The sequence below is a fragment of the Triturus cristatus genome, chromosome 1_2, assembly GCF_964204655.1.
Source record: "Triturus cristatus chromosome 1_2, aTriCri1.1, whole genome shotgun sequence".
NCBI classification, from domain to species: domain Eukaryota; kingdom Metazoa; phylum Chordata; class Amphibia; order Caudata; family Salamandridae; genus Triturus; species Triturus cristatus.
Genome location: NC_140580.1, coordinates 755,781,473 through 755,801,229, shown reverse-complemented (window position 1 = coordinate 755,801,229; position 19,757 = coordinate 755,781,473). Strand labels below are relative to the sequence as shown.

Genomic DNA, 19,757 nt, shown 5'->3' with positions numbered 1-19,757 from the left:
TCACTGGAAAAAGCAAAGGTTAAAGTGACGTTATAGTTAGTTGAACATTTCAGTGGAAATGTAATGTTTTAAACTAAAAAAAAAAACACTGAAATTCACCAGTTACAGTTCTCTCTATTAACAATTAATCGTGCCCTATGGTAGCTATAACTCGCCATGCACTGCTAATTTCCCCACATATTACATCACTCATGACATGTTCTATGCCATCATTGATAACATCCCTGCAGCAGGTGAAATTACATCATTGATGATGACAGTGCACGGCGGGGGCGCAAATAATAGTTACTAGGGATAACTATAACTGGTGAATTTCAATGTTTTTTTTTTCAGTTTAAAACATTCCATTGTCACTGAAATTCTAACCTAAATATAACGTCACTTTAATATTTTTTTTCAGTGGATATATTTATATGTGCATCCCCATGAGTCAGTACAAAGGCCTGAGCAGGTTATATTCAGTTTTAGGAAAAGAGATGCAAAACCAAAGTTTAAGAATGTTATACAGAAATAGCTAATGTTTACCACCAATTGTATTTTGTCCCCTAATCAAAAACGATTTATTTCATTTTAGCATTGTTACGTTTGTTAAATTAACTAAGATTATTAAATATTTTACATTAGACTGACCAAAATCAAATTTAACAAAATCTGCCTAAATGGCTTCATTATCTCCAGTAGAAGACCCTGCATCCATAATAAATAGCAAAGCAACAACATTTCAAAGTCAGCATTAAAGAAGGAGACAGGCCTAAACCTTGACACCAATTAGCACATTAGTTGGGAGTGCTCAGTCTCAAAGTTGAACTCAAAGATTGCTGTGTAATATTTCACAAACTATTTAAACTTCTACAATAACCAGCCGCAGAAATAATATCCTAAATGATTCCTATGAAATTTGTCAGGGAGTCAATCTAAATCTTGTACCTTTCTTGACATCAATTGCCATGAACAAATCCAGATGTTAAGCATGGTAAGACAGAGACACATGGACTTCCTTGAAAAGCTGGGGTGACATTACTGGATAAACTTTCTGTGTGGGAAAATCATTAATTTATAAGGTAGGAAATAACTTAATGACAGGTGCGAAAGGCGTAAAAGAGCTTTAGGAATTTGAGGGAAAATGTTCTAATGCTAAAATTTTGAGGTCTAAACTAAAGAATTATTGCAAAATTTCAGCATTAGAAAATTTTCCCTCAAATTCCTAAAGCTCTTTTACGCCTTTCGCACCTGTCATTAAGTTATTTCCTACCTTATAAATTAATGATTTTCCCACACAGAAAGTTTTAGGGCATCCCCTATTAAGGGCATGGAGCTCACAGACAAGATGCTAATATTGAAGGACAGTTATTTCAGTATTAATTGTTCCAATGAACTTGCCATCGGTTGAAATTGATGTACATTCCCTCCAGTGTGTACAGCAAGATTCTTCATCCAAGGATGGTGGGGGCAAGATCAAGGATGTCAATTTCCCTAATGCCTGCACTCTGTATTCTAGCCATGACAATGTCATCCTGAGGTCAATGCAAGAATAACTATTAAGAGCAATGCAGTAGAAGCTATAGACGTGCTCAGCCGGCTGCAGTAAACATTGGACATTTCTCCAGGGTAATATAGGTCTTAATATTTTTATTACAGTTGTTGTCACGGTGTTAAGAAATAACAGGCCGGTCATTAAATGGTTCTAGTGTTACATTTAGATTCACACCCAAAATTAAGTTGTAAGGCCCCTTCTCTGTTTACCCACTATGATACACTGTTCCTAGAAGGCAGAGTAGCTCTGATTTTTTTTAAAATATTTTATACTAACCTACTTTGTACTTTGCAGGCAAATCAAGCTCAGCCCTTTTCAGACTGGTATTTGAGCATTACCCATCTGAGCAAAGCATGAAAAAATTGAACCAAACAATGTTTTTTTAAAGTCATAAGTTATCAAGTATATGGGTCAGAAAGCAAGAGATTTTACAGACATTGCTGAAGAACTAGTGAATTATTCCAGTTTCGCAGCCAGGCCAGGATTGCCCCAGATCATAGAAATTTATAGTCAAACTACAGCACTGTCCGCGGGTGAATATCCACAATTCCCAAAGCTCCTGCCCTAGCTGAGTCGTCGTCGTAATGTCCCAGTATGTAAAACACAGCTCCTAGCAAACACAAAGAAATGATGGCTGGAGCACTGAACTTTACAGACACAGTCACAAATCTGGTTTAAATCCATCCTCGTTCTAGAACTCACTTCACCACCCCAGTTCAGACCCAGCCATATGCAAATCAGTCCTGACCCTGTTCCTCATGGGAACAATCCAGCTCGAACTGCCAAGCCAGGTCCTCCCTGGACCGGAAACAGCATCCTGGGACCGGTGTCTGGGTAACACCCCTCATCAGCCAGGCTAGCTTGAATCCAGTGGTACAGTGAGCAAGGGTCGCACGTCTGGGGATACTCGACCAATTTAAGGCGAGCTAAGCAAACACAATAAGATGATGAACGGAGCACTGAAACTTTTCAGACACTCACCCCCAGTCACAGATCTGGGTTAAATCCATCATCATTCTTCATCTCACTTCGCCACCCCAGTTCAGACCCAGCCATATTCAAATCAGTCTTGACCCTGTTCCTCATGGGAACAGTCCATCCCGAACTGCCGAGCCAGGTCTTCCCTGGACTGGAAATAAGCATCCTGGGACCGGTTTCAGGGTAACACCCTTCATCGGCCAATCTAGCTCGAATTCCGTGGCAAAGTAAGCAAGGGACCCACGCCTGGGCATACCCTGCAAACTTGGAGTGAACAAAGCACAGCTGCTAGGCTAGTTTCCACAATGTTCCAGTAAGTAAAACACTATTCCTAGGCCAGTATCCATAATGTCCCAGTATGTTAATCACTATGCTTAGCTAAGTGTCTACCGTGTGTTCTGCGCTGTCCCCAGGCCAGTATCCCACAAAGGCCTAGGGTCTAGAACATCATTCTAGGAATAATAGCTGTAATGCCTTATTGTCTTAAAGGGCTTTACCCTCAGTGTGCAGCATCCTCCAGGCCCACAATGTATCCTACTAATACCAGCCGTTCTCGAGGCCAGAGTATGCAATGCCACAGTATGTAAAGTACTACTATCAGCCAGCATATGACAACACCCACTCTCCCACTGAACTGTGGTCACTGGCGTGCTCCAACTGGGGGGCTTTTTGGATCCTTTTGTGCAAAGGGCTGACTTTAGTCTCCTTCGCACTTACAACACGTTCGCTTTATTGGAAGCAGCACAATGTTGCTACCAGTGAGATGGTGCGGTTTCTATTCAAGGCAAAGGAAACTGCAGGCAAGAGTGAATGAGTTTAAAGGAAACGAAGCTAGCGGTAACCCTCTTGGACAGCACCGGATTTGTGTGTTCCCCTTTGTGTTAATAGGTGATAAGTTCAATTACACCCTCTGTGTGCGCTCTCGACTGGTACCCGCTAACACAATACCTCCCCAACCTCTGGGGCAAGATAGGAACATAGACAGCAAAAGGCGCACCACAATTTCAAAGTAGATCAAAATCAGTCCATATACATTCAATTTTTTCTTTTTCAAAAAGATCTTCTTTATTTTTCATATGTTAAAATGACATTTAAGAGCAGCCAGAGCAGCCGACGCGTTTCGTCCACATGGGACTTCTTCAGGGCTGCAAAGTGTATATGTAAAACAATGTATAAATACAATGAATACCAACATACAATATATACAGAACAAACAACATTATTGTAAATCATAAATGAATATGCATACAGTACTAATGAGACGGAAGACAAAGGACAAAAATGAAATTAAAGCAAACATTTCAAAAACAATTTAAAAAAAAAAAAAAAAAAAAAAAAAAAAAAAAAAAAAAAAAAAAAAAAAAAAAAACAAGGTTATGAGTCAATTAATCCTTGTTATTGATTTAAATTCAATAATTTTCAGTATCATTAAGTAATCAACTCTACGGCATGTTTCCAACTTGGTAGGAAAAGACTACACCATTGTGTGATGCAGCTGGTTTATAGAAAGAATGTATAAGCCATCGTAAATTAGGTCAGAAGGGGAAAAGGGTAGCCATCAACAGGCTCAGAGAGGTATCACCGGAAGTGGGAAGTAAAAGAGAGAAAAGGGCGGTTCCAAGATGTACCCACCGTTAGAGACAGTACATCTGTTTGTGTGATTCTTGCTTGAGAATTCAGGGATAACTTTTCCAGAGTCACTAAGAAATGTCAAAAATGGATAAGCATTACTCAGCGTAGTGTTCTAATATTTGCAGAGTGTCAAAAGGTACATTTTATGTAATGATAGTCTAAAGAATTTAGGCAAAAGATGCGTTACAAAATCTATCAAGGGGTTTCCTTCAACGTCACTGAGATTGGTCAAAGAGATTTATATAAAAAAGATTATTCCTTCCTGTAGTGTTTTGATGATCGCAGAAACCAGAGTGACAAAAGACACAATTAATTTAAATGATAACCTGAGGAGTTAAAAGGAAATGGAGTATAAAGCTTAGCAAGGGGTCATATACAAGAGTCGGTAGCACAAATGAATAAGCATATAAACACTAATTCCAGTGTCACAAGTCAGCCCCCCAGAAGGAGAGTACCACTGTACCAAAGTACATAGGGGCTAAAAAAGGTAAAATAAACCCTATAAGAATATCTGTACTTACATAAATAATGAGTATATCAAAAAATAAAGTGGTGATCATGTATCGATGGGTAGCAAATGCGCGTCCCGTCTTAGAGAGAATCAAGCGTCCAATGAAGTAAAAACCAATGATATAGTGGGATCCCAACTCTTTAGAATGCCTAAGATGGGAACACAATAAGCTAATGATTAAAATCAATAGTTGCGTTTTCAGATAGAATCAACTACCCCATTCACAGTATTAGGTATAATTATAAGGATATCTGTACTTACATAAATAGTGAGTATATCAAAAATTAGAATGGTGGTCTTGTATCGATGGGTAGCAAATGCGCGTCCCGTCATAAAGAAAATCAGGCGTCCAATAAGGTAAAACCAGTGATATAGTGGGATCCCGACTCTTTAGTATGCCTAGAATGGGAACACAATAGCTAATGATTAGAATCAATAGTTGCGTTTTCTAATAGGATCAACTACCCCATTCACAGTATTAGGTGTCGGTTAGTCTAGAGTGGGGTTTGAAATGGGGTAAATCAGGGCAACACCATTATAATTGCGACCAGAATAGGACCATCAAGGGTTATGAGCAACCAATTTTTTAAAATTGTATAGTCTTGATGTAAGTGACCAAACTGTATTTATCACCAATAGTACTATGTTTAAGAGGTAATAGTTAAAAAAATTTTTTTTAAAGAAAATAAATATATTCCTTGTATCAACAAGACAAGGGATTAACCCCTAACATATATCTAAGGGGTTTTAATATCAGAGTGCCATTAGTCCCAAAAGAAACAAACAAGCTCAATCAGGGTTTTTGAGTTTGCCAACAATACTACTAGATTAGACCATTTTCGAGTGCTCAAAGACAACATTCATCCAACCCCCAGCGCACCTACCAGATTCCGCATCCTCCAGGTCCTAGATTGCAATCCTCAGGTTTTCCGTAACACACGAGACTCCTGCTCGTGTGTTTATATAGCGATTTACCCCATGTCAACTACGAACACCTGGGTCCATGCCTCATGACCAGGGTTAGCATCGTGATAATATGACTGGAGAAGGCGTGTAAACGCAGCGGCCATTTTTACAGGGTGAGCCGTAATAAGCCTGCTGATGTAACAAGGATTTGAAATAAGGTCGATAGTAAAGTGTTATAATAGCGAACGGCACATAAGTTTATTGCCGTGCATCTGGTGCATGCTATCTACAAAAAGAGAGGGAAAATTTAAATTAGAGAAAAACAAAACTCCGTAAGAGTGGTAGTGTGTGACCACATATGATACTACCAATATCAAAAGAATTTGGTTCCGTGCATTCGATTCATAGTAATTGCGAAAGAAAGAAAGGGGGGGTATGTCAATAGAGAGAAAGCAGCACTTCGTATATACCAAAAAACGGACAAAACAGCCGCCATTTTGGAAAAGGAAAGAAATGTCTACATAGTGGCCATCTTAGAACGATGGAAAAAAGCGATCGACCTGTTTGCATGGTGGCCATCTTAGAACGGTGGAAAGAACGATCGACCTGCTAGTGTCGACAGGGTCTAGAGAAAGGACGAAATTAGAATTTAAAGTATGTTATAATTGCGGAAGGCACGCATATTCATTGTCTTTACTCGTTAGTTCCAATCAAGCCCTACTCCATGAAACCATGAAGATGGGCAAATCAGCCACTGTTTTAAAGCCGCCATTTTGGAACAGGAAAGTATTGTCTATATGGTGGCCATCTTAGAAAGGTGGAAAAAGCGATCGAACTGTTAGTGTCAACAGGGTCTAGAGAAAGGGCGAAAATAGAATTTAAAGTGTGTTATGATTGCAGAAAGCACGCATATTCATTGTTTTTACTCGTTAGTCCAAATCAAGCCACACTCCATGAGAGCCTGAAAACGGGCAAATCAGCCACTATTTTAGAGCTAAAAAGAAATATAAACATAGTGTCCATCTATGAAAAATCGACACGGGTTGAAAGAAAGGAAATATTATAATAGAAGGTATGATGTCATAAGGATGCCAATATGTATTTCCAAATAAGTTTCGAATTGCCATTTTGAAGGAAAAGGAGATATTATAATGGAAGGTATGATGTCATAAGGGCGCCAATGTGAGTTTAAAAATAAATATAAAATTCGAGTTAACCAAACCATTTCAAATACATATGAGTGAAGTCACCTGTTGTGTTTGAGGTGAAAATGTTACAGTAAAGTCCAAATATTGTAGATCATAAATCAATCTTCAGTGTGTATAATCTCATAATCACACAGATAGTGTCAATTCAAGGAGAGAACCAGAAAGTACAGTTTTGGTAAAGCGACAGAGTTGAGAATATGTAAATAAACAGCATAAACCAGGCTATACCATGGACACATAAAGATCACAATCACAGTGAAAAAACATATGTAGACCAGTAATGTGAGCTAGGTTATACCAGGAGCACATAGTAATAACCATCCCAATGAGCAAAGGTACATAGCGTGGTAGTTGTCAAAGTTCCGCGTTATGGATTAGTACATAATTAACACACAAAGATCCATATCAGCATCAACATATCGTTATTCCAGAACAACAGGGATAGAGTTAGCTTAATCAGAAAAGATGGGCGGTTGGTACAGAAAATGTCATATACAAAAGTACAAAAATACATAGTCATCTGATGGTCGGATTAAGTTGTTCTTAGATCTTATGTTTTCTACAGGAAATAATGCATTTCAGATTCTGTATTGTGCCCCATTTCCACACATCGGAGCCTACATATCCAACCTGCCTCGTTGCGTCTCAATTCTAACTCCCTATTTCCTCCTCTGGGAGATGGTTGTATATGATCTATCCCAAAGAACCACAGTTCATTTGGCTTGTGCCCTTTGTCCTGGATATGTGTAGTAAGGGGATACTTGGAATCACCTTTTACTGCCGCTCTTAGGTGTTCCTGTATTCTAGTCTTAAGTTCCCTTTTTGTGCTGCCTACGTAAATGATGTTACATGGACAACCTAGGATGTATGTTACAAAGGTTGTTTTGCATGTAATGGTGTGCTTGATCTTGTGTGTTTTATCAGTGTTGTATCTGAACGTACGTGTTTTGTTTCTTCCCAGTTTGCAGACATTACATTTCATACATGTAAAGAAGCCCCCGTTGCCCTCTGTCAGCCAGTTTGGGGGTTTGGGGGATGTTACAAAACTGGGACATAAAATGTTCCTCAGACTCTGACCCCGTCTGTAGGTTATCCTGGGTGTGTTAGGGATTTCATCTTTCAGACCCGGTATATCACATAGTAATCTCCAATGTTTCCTCATGATGTTATAAATCCGATTACTATCTTTATTGAAGGTGGTAACAAGAGCAACGGTAGATTGTTTTTTAATACGTGATGTTTTTTTCTTCTCCAGGGTAGTTTCTCTCTTTATCTTGTAAGCCCTTTTTTCGACCTTATTCATGAGGGGCACAGGGTAACCTCTATTGATGAATCTGTTTTTGGTCTCTGTTATATTGCGGATGAATCCATCCTGAGTGCTGCAGATCCTCCTCATTCTTATCATTTCCCCAAAGGGGATGTTGTTGACAACATGTCGAGGATGGGCGCTTTCATAACGCAGTACACTATTACAGGCAGTGCTCTTGCGGTATACCGTGCTCTGTATTGTGTTGTTCTGCACAAAAAACTGGATGTCCAGGAAATCAATCCTCTCCTTACTCCAGTTGATTGTGAATCTTATGTTGTATGGGTTATCATTGAGGAAATGAAAGTAGCTCATCAGTTCAGGGACAGGTCCATTCCAGATGATGATGACATCATCTATGTACCTGCCCCAGAACAGTATGTATTCCATCCATGTGGAGGCATGGCGGCCCCAGGCATGCACCCGCTCATACCAGCCCATAAAAAGGCCGGCATAAGCAGGCGCAAACCTTGAACCCATGGCAGTGCCCTGTGTCTGTTGAAACCACTTGTTGTCGTGGAGAAAGTAGTTTTTGGACAGGATGATATCTGTCATCTCCATTAACATCTCATTATGAGATAGGTGGACAGCGGATCTTTGTCCCAAAAAGAATTCTAATGCCCTAAAGCCAAATTCTTTTTTAATGCTAGTATAAAGGCTGGACACATCGAGGGTAGTAAAGACTAAGGTGTCTGTCCATTCCAAACCCTCAAGTTTGGATAGAATGTCCTTGCTATCCCTCACATAAGCAGGTAGGTTTTGGACCAATGGCTGTAAAAATCCATCCACATATTCCGATAATCTCTCTGTAGGAGAGTTAATACCGGAAATGATTGGTCGGCCAGGTGGGAAAGGTGCTCCTTTATGCACTTTGGGCAAAATATAAATACACGGGAAAGTGGGCTCTCCGACAGCAAGATATTCGTATTCCTTGCCATCAATTAACCCAATCTCACGCCATTCAACTAGTTTGCCATTGATGTGTTTGCATAGTGATTTCATCGGGTTATGAGACAGTTTCATATAGCAGTTAGTGTCAGCCAATTGTCTTTCTATCTCTCCCATGTAGTCCACTTTGTCCATCACTACCACGTTACCCCCTTTGTCGGCCTCACGGATGACCAACGCAGGGTTAGACTTCAGATCCCTCAAAGCGCGATTTTCGGCTGTGGTAAGGTTGTATGTAGTGTTATGGTTTACATGACGTGTGCCCTGGAGCTTGTATAGGTCCTGGCTTACTTTTTCCCAAAAGATATCAATATTTGGGTGTGTGCCTGTGGGTATGAATTTAGATCTTTCCTTAAGACCACTGTTAATGGTAAGGTCCTCATCAATATTCAATTCGGTACGTAATGAATCTGTGTCCATTTCTGTTTCAAACTGTATAGATAACATGGATTTGAGAGCATTGAATTCCGCAACTGTTTGTTCCGAAACCCCATGGGCTTGTTGGTTGTTAGTACACATAGGCCAGACTCTTGAGAAATGTTCTTTCAATTTTATTTGCCGCACAAATTTAAACAGGTCAACAAAAACATCAACATCCCTGCCAGATTGGGTTGGGCAGAATCCTATGCCTTTACTGAGAACAGACAATTCACAGGTTGACAAAGTTGTGTGTGACAGATTAACAATCCTCAATTCCTCCATTGTGGGTTCCTCATTACGGTTTAATTCCTGTTCCCTCCCCTCCTCGATCTCGTCGATCTGTCTGAGGTTATGTTTGTTGTGTTTTTGTTTTTCTCGCTGTTTCTGCCATCTCCTACCGCCCCTTCTTGTCCTTGTTCCTTTGGAGCTGATCTCCCCCCTACTCTCACCTTCTCCATTTCCAATAAAAAAGAAGAGGGTTGAGTAATCTTAGGCTGTACAGGTGTTAAATCTTCTGGTGGTATAGAGCTGACTGAAGAGGAGACCGAAGATACACTACCCGCAAGCGAGGAGCCCGGTGTGTCCTCACGAGGTCTTTTCCCCTCTCCCACAGTATTGATGTTATCATACTTGCGGGCAAAGGTATAAACCCTACCATCTCTGTAATCTTTGTCGTCTCTACGTATCTTCTTCACCTTTTTGTCCTTGAGATAGATTTGATAATCCTCAAGGATTTTGTTAAGAATCTCATAATTCTTTCGAATTGCCTCCTTAGGCTCCAGTGTAGATATCTCAGCCTCTAGGTCACTAATCTCCTGTTGCAACTTCTTCCCTTTCCCCTCTGCGTTTCTAATGAGTATCCGCATCATTACAAATGATGCGTCATGTAAATTCTTCTCCCAGTCCCTGAGGTCATCAGTTTCAAGGTTTTCAAAGGTGGGAAAAATGAGGATTCTAAGTCCTCTGGGGATCTTATCATTTTCCATGTATTTCTCAAGGGTTGTTCCATCCCACCAACGAGCCATTTCGGCTTTTTTTAGTCTCTCCAATTTTTGGAACTTAATCTTCAGACCCTCAGGACTGGGGGTTGTTGTAGTGGGATCTCCTGTCTTGGAGTTAGTTGTAAACAGATCCTGTGCTAACTCATGTCTCCTATCCTTAAATTGGGCCATCTTATTTCAAAATTGAGTTCAAGTTCACTGTCTTCCAATTAGTACAATTTGCTGTGATACAGTAATTTATTGGAGTTAATCCGTGCTAACTGGGGTGCAAATACAACTTAAAGGAAACGAAGCTAGCGGTAACCCTCTTGGACAGCACCGGATTTGTGTGTTCCCCTTTGTGTTAATAGGTGATAAGTTCAATTACACCCTCTGTGTGCGCTCTCGACTGGTACCCGCTAACACAATACCTCCCCAACCTCTGGGGCAAGATAGGAACATAGACAGCAAAAGGCGCACCACAATTTCAAAGTAGATCAAAATCAGTCCATATACATTCAATTTTTTCTTTTTCAAAAAGATCTTCTTTATTTTTCATATGTTAAAATGACATTTAAGAGCAGCCAGAGCAGCCGACGCGTTTCGTCCACATGGGACTTCTTCAGGGCTGCAAAGTGTATATGTAAAACAATGTATAAATACAATGAATACCAACATACAATATATACAGAACAAACAACATTATTGTAAATCATAAATGAATATGCATACAGTACTAATGAGACGGAAGACAAAGGACAAAAATGAAATTAAAGCAAACATTTCAAAAACAATTTAAAAAAAAAAAAAAAAAAAAAAAAAAAAAAAAAAAAAAAAAAAAAACAAGGTTATGAGTCAATTAATCCTTGTTATTGATTTAAATTCAATAATTTTCAGTATCATTAAGTAATCAACTCTACGGCATGTTTCCAACTTGGTAGGAAAAGACTACACCATTGTGTGATGCAGCTGGTTTATAGAAAGAATGTATAAGCCATCGTAAATTAGGTCAGAAGGGGAAAAGGGTAGCCATCAACAGGCTCAGAGAGGTATCACCGGAAGTGGGAAGTAAAAGAGAGAAAAGGGCGGTTCCAAGATGTACCCACCGTTAGAGACAGTACATCTGTTTGTGTGATTCTTGCTTGAGAATTCAGGGATAACTTTTCCAGAGTCACTAAGAAATGTCAAAAATGGATAAGCATTACTCAGCGTAGTGTTCTAATATTTGCAGAGTGTCAAAAGGTACATTTTATGTAATGATAGTCTAAAGAATTTAGGCAAAAGATGCGTTACAAAATCTATCAAGGGGTTTCCTTCAACGTCACTGAGATTGGTCAAAGAGATTTATATAAAAAAGATTATTCCTTCCTGTAGTGTTTTGATGATCGCAGAAACCAGAGTGACAAAAGACACAATTAATTTAAATGATAACCTGAGGAGTTAAAAGGAAATGGAGTATAAAGCTTAGCAAGGGGTCATATACAAGAGTCGGTAGCACAAATGAATAAGCATATAAACACTAATTCCAGTGTCACAAGTCAGCCCCCCAGAAGGAGAGTACCACTGTACCAAAGTACATAGGGGCTAAAAAAGGTAAAATAAACCCTATAAGAATATCTGTACTTACATAAATAATGAGTATATCAAAAAATAAAGTGGTGATCATGTATCGATGGGTAGCAAATGCGCGTCCCGTCTTAGAGAGAATCAAGCGTCCAATGAAGTAAAAACCAATGATATAGTGGGATCCCAACTCTTTAGAATGCCTAAGATGGGAACACAATAAGCTAATGATTAAAATCAATAGTTGCGTTTTCAGATAGAATCAACTACCCCATTCACAGTATTAGGTATAATTATAAGGATATCTGTACTTACATAAATAGTGAGTATATCAAAAATTAGAATGGTGGTCTTGTATCGATGGGTAGCAAATGCGCGTCCCGTCATAAAGAAAATCAGGCGTCCAATAAGGTAAAACCAGTGATATAGTGGGATCCCGACTCTTTAGTATGCCTAGAATGGGAACACAATAGCTAATGATTAGAATCAATAGTTGCGTTTTCTGGTTCTCTCCTTGAATTGACACTATCTGTGTGATTATGAGATTATACACACTGAAGATTGATTTATGATCTACAATATTTGGACTTTACTGTAACATTTTCACCTCAAACACAACAGGTGACTTCACTCATATGTATTTGAAATGGTTTGGTTAACTCGAATTTTATATTTATTTTTAAACTCACATTGGCGCCCTTATGACATCATACCTTCCATTATAATATCTCCTTTTCCTTCAAAATGGCAATTCGAAACTTATTTGGAAATACATATTGGCATCCTTATGACATCATACCTTCTATTATAATATTTCCTTTCTTTCAACCCGTGTCGATTTTTCATAGATGGACACTATGTTTATATTTCTTTTTAGCTCTAAAATAGTGGCTGATTTGCCCGTTTTCAGGCTCTCATGGAGTGTGGCTTGATTTGGACTAACGAGTAAAAACAATGAATATGCGTGCTTTCTGCAATCATAACACACTTTAAATTCTATTTTCGCCCTTTCTCTAGACCCTGTTGACACTAACAGTTCGATCGCTTTTTCCACCTTTCTAAGATGGCCACCATATAGACAATACTTTCCTGTTCCAAAATGGCGGCTTTAAAACAGTGGCTGATTTGCCCATCTTCATGGTTTCATGGAGTAGGGCTTGATTGGAACTAACGAGTAAAGACAATGAATATGCGTGCCTTCCGCAATTATAACATACTTTAAATTCTAATTTCGTCCTTTCTCTAGACCCTGTCGACACTAGCAGGTCGATCGTTCTTTCCACCGTTCTAAGATGGCCACCATGCAAACAGGTCGATCGCTTTTTTCCATCGTTCTAAGATGGCCACTATGTAGACATTTCTTTCCTTTTCCAAAATGGCGGCTGTTTTGTCCGTTTTTTGGTATATACGAAGTGCTGCTTTCTCTCTATTGACATACCCCCCCTTTCTTTCTTTCGCAATTACTATGAATCGAATGCACGGAACCAAATTCTTTTGATATTGGTAGTATCATATGTGGTCACACACTACCACTCTTACGGAGTTTTGTTTTTCTCTAATTTAAATTTTCCCTCTCTTTTTGTAGATAGCATGCACCAGATGCACGGCAATAAACTTATGTGCCGTTCGCTATTATAACACTTTACTATCGACCTTATTTCAAATCCTTGTTACATCAGCAGGCTTATTACGGCTCACCCTGTAAAAATGGCCGCTGCGTTTACACGCCTTCTCCAGTCATATTATCACGATGCTAACCCTGGTCATGAGGCATGGACCCAGGTGTTCGTAGTTGACATGGGGTAAATCGCTATATAAACACACGAGCAGGAGTCTCGTGTGTTACGGAAAACCTGAGGATTGCAATCTAGGACCTGGAGGATGCGGAATCTGGTAGGTGCGCTGGGGGTTGGATGAATGTTGTCTTTGAGCACTCGAAAATGGTCTAATCTAGTAGTATTGTTGGCAAACTCAAAAACCCTGATTGAGCTTGTTTGTTTCTTTTGGGACTAATGGCACTCTGATATTAAAACCCCTTAGATATATGTTAGGGGTTAATCCCTTGTCTTGTTGATACAAGGAATATATTTATTTTCTTTAAAAAAAAATTTTTTTAACTATTACCTCTTAAACATAGTACTATTGGTGATAAATACAGTTTGGTCACTTACATCAAGACTATACAATTTTAAAAAATTGGTTGCTCATAACCCTTGATGGTCCTATTCTGGTCGCAATTATAATGGTGTTGCCCTGATTTACCCCATTTCAAACCCCACTCTAGACTAACCGACACCTAATACTGTGAATGGGGTAGTTGATCCTATTAGAAAACGCAACTATTGATTCTAATCATTAGCTATTGTGTTCCCATTCTAGGCATACTAAAGAGTCGGGATCCCACTATATCACTGGTTTTACCTTATTGGACGCCTGATTTTCTTTATGACGGGACGCGCATTTGCTACCCATCGATACAAGACCACCATTCTAATTTTTGATATACTCACTATTTATGTAAGTACAGATATCCTTATAATTATACCTAATACTGTGAATGGGGTAGTTGATTCTATCTGAAAACGCAACTATTGATTTTAATCATTAGCTTATTGTGTTCCCATCTTAGGCATTCTAAAGAGTTGGGATCCCACTATATCATTGGTTTTTACTTCATTGGACGCTTGATTCTCTCTAAGACGGGACGCGCATTTGCTACCCATCGATACATGATCACCACTTTATTTTTTGATATACTCATTATTTATGTAAGTACAGATATTCTTATAGGGTTTATTTTACCTTTTTTAGCCCCTATGTACTTTGGTACAGTGGTACTCTCCTTCTGGGGGGCTGACTTGTGACACTGGAATTAGTGTTTATATGCTTATTCATTTGTGCTACCGACTCTTGTATATGACCCCTTGCTAAGCTTTATACTCCATTTCCTTTTAACTCCTCAGGTTATCATTTAAATTAATTGTGTCTTTTGTCACTCTGGTTTCTGCGATCATCAAAACACTACAGGAAGGAATAATCTTTTTTATATAAATCTCTTTGACCAATCTCAGTGACGTTGAAGGAAACCCCTTGATAGATTTTGTAACGCATCTTTTGCCTAAATTCTTTAGACTATCATTACATAAAATGTACCTTTTGACACTCTGCAAATATTAGAACACTACGCTGAGTAATGCTTATCCATTTTTGACATTTCTTAGTGACTCTGGAAAAGTTATCCCTGAATTCTCAAGCAAGAATCACACAAACAGATGTACTGTCTCTAACGGTGGGTACATCTTGGAACCGCCCTTTTCTCTCTTTTACTTCCCACTTCCGGTGATACCTCTCTGAGCCTGTTGATGGCTACCCTTTTCCCCTTCTGACCTAATTTACGATGGCTTATACATTCTTTCTATAAACCAGCTGCATCACACAATGGTGTAGTCTTTTCCTACCAAGTTGGAAACATGCCGTAGAGTTGATTACTTAATGATACTGAAAATTATTGAATTTAAATCAATAACAAGGATTAATTGACTCATAACCTTGTTTTTTTTTTTTTTTTTTTTTTTTTTTTTTTTTTTTTTTTTTTTTTTTTTTTTTTTTTAAATTGTTTTTGAAATGTTTGCTTTAATTTCATTTTTGTCCTTTGTCTTCCGTCTCATTAGTACTGTATGCATATTCATTTATGATTTACAATAATGTTGTTTGTTCTGTATATATTGTATGTTGGTATTCATTGTATTTATACATTGTTTTACATATACACTTTGCAGCCCTGAAGAAGTCCCATGTGGACGAAACGCGTCGGCTGCTCTGGCTGCTCTTAAATGTCATTTTAACATATGAAAAATAAAGAAGATCTTTTTGAAAAAGAAAAAATTGAATGTATATGGACTGATTTTGATCTACTTTGAAATTGTGGTGCGCCTTTTGCTGTCTATGTTCCTATCTTGCCCCAGAGGTTGGGGAGGTATTGTGTTAGCGGGTACCAGTCGAGAGCGCACACAGAGGGTGTAATTGAACTTATCACCTATTAACACAAAGGGGAACACACAAATCCGGTGCTGTCCAAGAGGGTTACCGCTAGCTTCGTTTCCTTTAAGTTGTATTTGCACCCCAGTTAGCACGGATTAACTCCAATAAATTACTGTATCACAGCAAATTGTACTAATTGGAAGACAGTGAACTTGAACTCAATTTTGAAATAAGATGGCCCAATTTAAGGATAGGAGACATGAGTTAGCACAGGATCTGTTTACAACTAACTCCAAGACAGGAGATCCCACTACAACAACCCCCAGTCCTGAGGGTCTGAAGATTAAGTTCCAAAAATTGGAGAGACTAAAAAAAGCCGAAATGGCTCGTTGGTGGGATGGAACAACCCTTGAGAAATACATGGAAAATGATAAGATCCCCAGAGGACTTAGAATCCTCATTTTTCCCACCTTTGAAAACCTTGAAACTGATGACCTCAGGGACTGGGAGAAGAATTTACATGACGCATCATTTGTAATGATGCGGATACTCATTAGAAACGCAGAGGGGAAAGGGAAGAAGTTGCAACAGGAGATTAGTGACCTAGAGGCTGAGATATCTACACTGGAGCCTAAGGAGGCAATTCGAAAGAATTATGAGATTCTTAACAAAATCCTTGAGGATTATCAAATCTATCTCAAGGACAAAAAGGTGAAGAAGATACGTAGAGACGACAAAGATTACAGAGATGGTAGGGTTTATACCTTTGCCCGCAAGTATGATAACATCAATACTGTGGGAGAGGGGAAAAGACCTCGTGAGGACACACCGGGCTCCTCGCTTGCGGGTAGTGTATCTTCGGTCTCCTCTTCAGTCAGCTCTATACCACCAGAAGATTTAACACCTGTACAGCCTAAGATTACTCAACCCTCTTCTTTTTTATTGGAAATGGAGAAGGTGAGAGTAGGGGGGAGATCAGCTCCAAAGGAACAAGGACAAGAAGGGGCGGTAGGAGATGGCAGAAACAGCGAGAAAAACAAAAACACAACAAACATAACCTCAGACAGATCGACGAGATCGAGGAGGGGAGGGAACAGGAATTAAACCGTAATGAGGAACCCACAATGGAGGAATTGAGGATTGTTAATCTGTCACACACAACTTTGTCAACCTGTGAATTGTCTGTTCTCAGTAAAGGCATAGGATTCTGCCCAACCCAATCTGGCAGGGATGTTGATGTTTTTGTTGACCTGTTTAAATTTGTGCGGCAAATAAAATTGAAAGAACATTTCTCAAGAGTCTGGCCTATGTGTACTAACAACCAACAAGCCCATGGGGTTTCGGAACAAACAGTTGCGGAATTCAATGCTCTCAAATCCATGTTATCTATACAGTTTGAAACAGAAATGGACACAGATTCATTACGTACCGAATTGAATATTGATGAGGACCTTACCATTAACAGTGGTCTTAAGGAAAGATCTAAATTCATACCCACAGGCACACACCCAAATATTGATATCTTTTGGGAAAAAGTAAGCCAGGACCTATACAAGCTCCAGGGCACACGTCATGTAAACCATAACACTACATACAACCTTACCACAGCCGAAAATCGCGCTTTGAGGGATCTGAAGTCTAACCCTGCGTTGGTCATCCGTGAGGCCGACAAAGGGGGTAACGTGGTAGTGATGGACAAAGTGGACTACATGGGAGAGATAGAAAGACAATTGGCTGACACTAACTGCTATATGAAACTGTCTCATAACCCGATGAAATCACTATGCAAACACATCAATGGCAAACTAGTTGAATGGCGTGAGATTGGGTTAATTGATGGCAAGGAATACGAATATCTTGCTGTCGGAGAGCCCACTTTCCCGTGTATTTATATTTTGCCCAAAGTGCATAAAGGAGCACCTTTCCCACCTGGCCGACCAATCATTTCCGGTATTAACTCTCCTACAGAGAGATTATCGGAATATGTGGATGGATTTTTACAGCCATTGGTCCAAAACCTACCTGCTTATGTGAGGGATAGCAAGGACATTCTATCCAAACTTGAGGGTTTGGAATGGACAGACACCTTAGTCTTTACTACCCTCGATGTGTCCAGCCTTTATACTAGCATTAAAAAAGAATTTGGCTTTAGGGCATTAGAATTCTTTTTGGGACAAAGATCCGCTGTCCACCTATCTCATAATGAGATGTTAATGGAGATGACAGATATCATCCTGTCCAAAAACTACTTTCTCCACGACAACAAGTGGTTTCAACAGACACAGGGCACTGCCATGGGTTCAAGGTTTGCGCCTGCTTATGCCGGCCTTTTTATGGGCTGGTATGAGCGGGTGCATGCCTGGGGCCGCCATGCCTCCACATGGATGGAATACATACTGTTCTGGGGCAGGTACATAGATGATGTCATCATCATCTGGAATGGACCTGTCCCTGAACTGATGAGCTACTTTCATTTCCTCAATGATAACCCATACAACATAAGATTCACAATCAACTGGAGTAAGGAGAGGATTGATTTCCTGGACATCCAGTTTTTTGTGCAGAACAACACAATACAGAGCACGGTATACCGCAAGAGCACTGCCTGTAATAGTGTACTGCGTTATGAAAGCGCCCATCCTCGACATGTTGTCAACAACATCCCCTTTGGGGAAATGATAAGAATGAGGAGGATCTGCAGCACTCAGGATGGATTCATCCGCAATATAACAGAGACCAAAAACAGATTCATCAATAGAGGTTACCCTGTGCCCCTCATGAATAAGGTCGAAAAAAGGGCTTACAAGATAAAGAGAGAAACTACCCTGGAGAAGAAAAAAACATCACGTATTAAAAAACAATCTACCGTTGCTCTTGTTACCACCTTCAATAAAGATAGTAATCGGATTTATAACATCATGAGGAAACATTGGAGATTACTATGTGATATACCGGGTCTGAAAGATGAAATCCCTAACACACCCAGGATAACCTACAGACGGGGTCAGAGTCTGAGGAACATTTTATGTCCCAGTTTTGTAACATCCCCCAAACCCCCAAACTGGCTGACAGAGGGCAACGGGGGCTTCTTTACATGTATGAAATGTAATGTCTGCAAACTGGGAAGAAACAAAACACGTACGTTCAGATACAACACTGATAAAACACACAAGATCAAGCACACCATTACATGCAAAACAACCTTTGTAACATACATCCTAGGTTGTCCATGTAACATCATTTACGTAGGCAGCACAAAAAGGGAACTTAAGACTAGAATACAGGAACACCTAAGAGCGGCAGTAAAAGGTGATTCCAAGTATCCCCTTACTACACATATCCAGGACAAAGGGCACAAGCCAAATGAACTGTGGTTCTTTGGGATAGATCATATACAACCATCTCCCAGAGGAGGAAATAGGGAGTTAGAATTGAGACGCAACGAGGCAGGTTGGATATGTAGGCTCCGATGTGTGGAAATGGGGCACAATACAGAATCTGAAATGCATTATTTCCTGTAGAAAACATAAGATCTAAGAACAACTTAATCCGACCATCAGATGACTATGTATTTTTGTACTTTTGTATATGACATTTTCTGTACCAACCGCCCATCTTTTCTGATTAAGCTAACTCTATCCCTGTTGTTCTGGAATAACGATATGTTGATGCTGATATGGATCTTTGTGTGTTAATTATGTACTAATCCATAACGCGGAACTTTGACAACTACCACGCTATGTACCTTTGCTCATTGGGATGGTTATTACTATGTGCTCCTGGTATAACC

The 19,757-nt window shown here is 39.5% G+C and overlaps 1 protein-coding gene across 5 annotated transcripts in view; it reads right to left on the bottom strand.

Annotated features, from left to right (window-relative positions):
* RASSF4 (Ras association domain family member 4) overlaps positions 1-19,757 on the bottom strand; it is a 420,812-nt gene that overhangs the window by 275,442 nt on the left and 125,613 nt on the right. Inside the window, exons 1-3 of one of the 5 annotated variants that reach the window (XM_085608700.1) lie at positions 4,917-5,050; positions 4,666-4,804; positions 4,145-4,212 (exon numbers count right to left, since the gene is read on the bottom strand). The exons of the other annotated variants lie outside the window; for them this stretch is intronic. The gene's annotated coding sequence lies outside the window, so the exon portion shown is untranslated. Of the gene's footprint in view, positions 1-4,144; positions 4,213-4,665; positions 4,805-4,916; positions 5,051-19,757 lie in introns of those variants that run through there. 5 annotated transcript variants of the gene reach the window in all.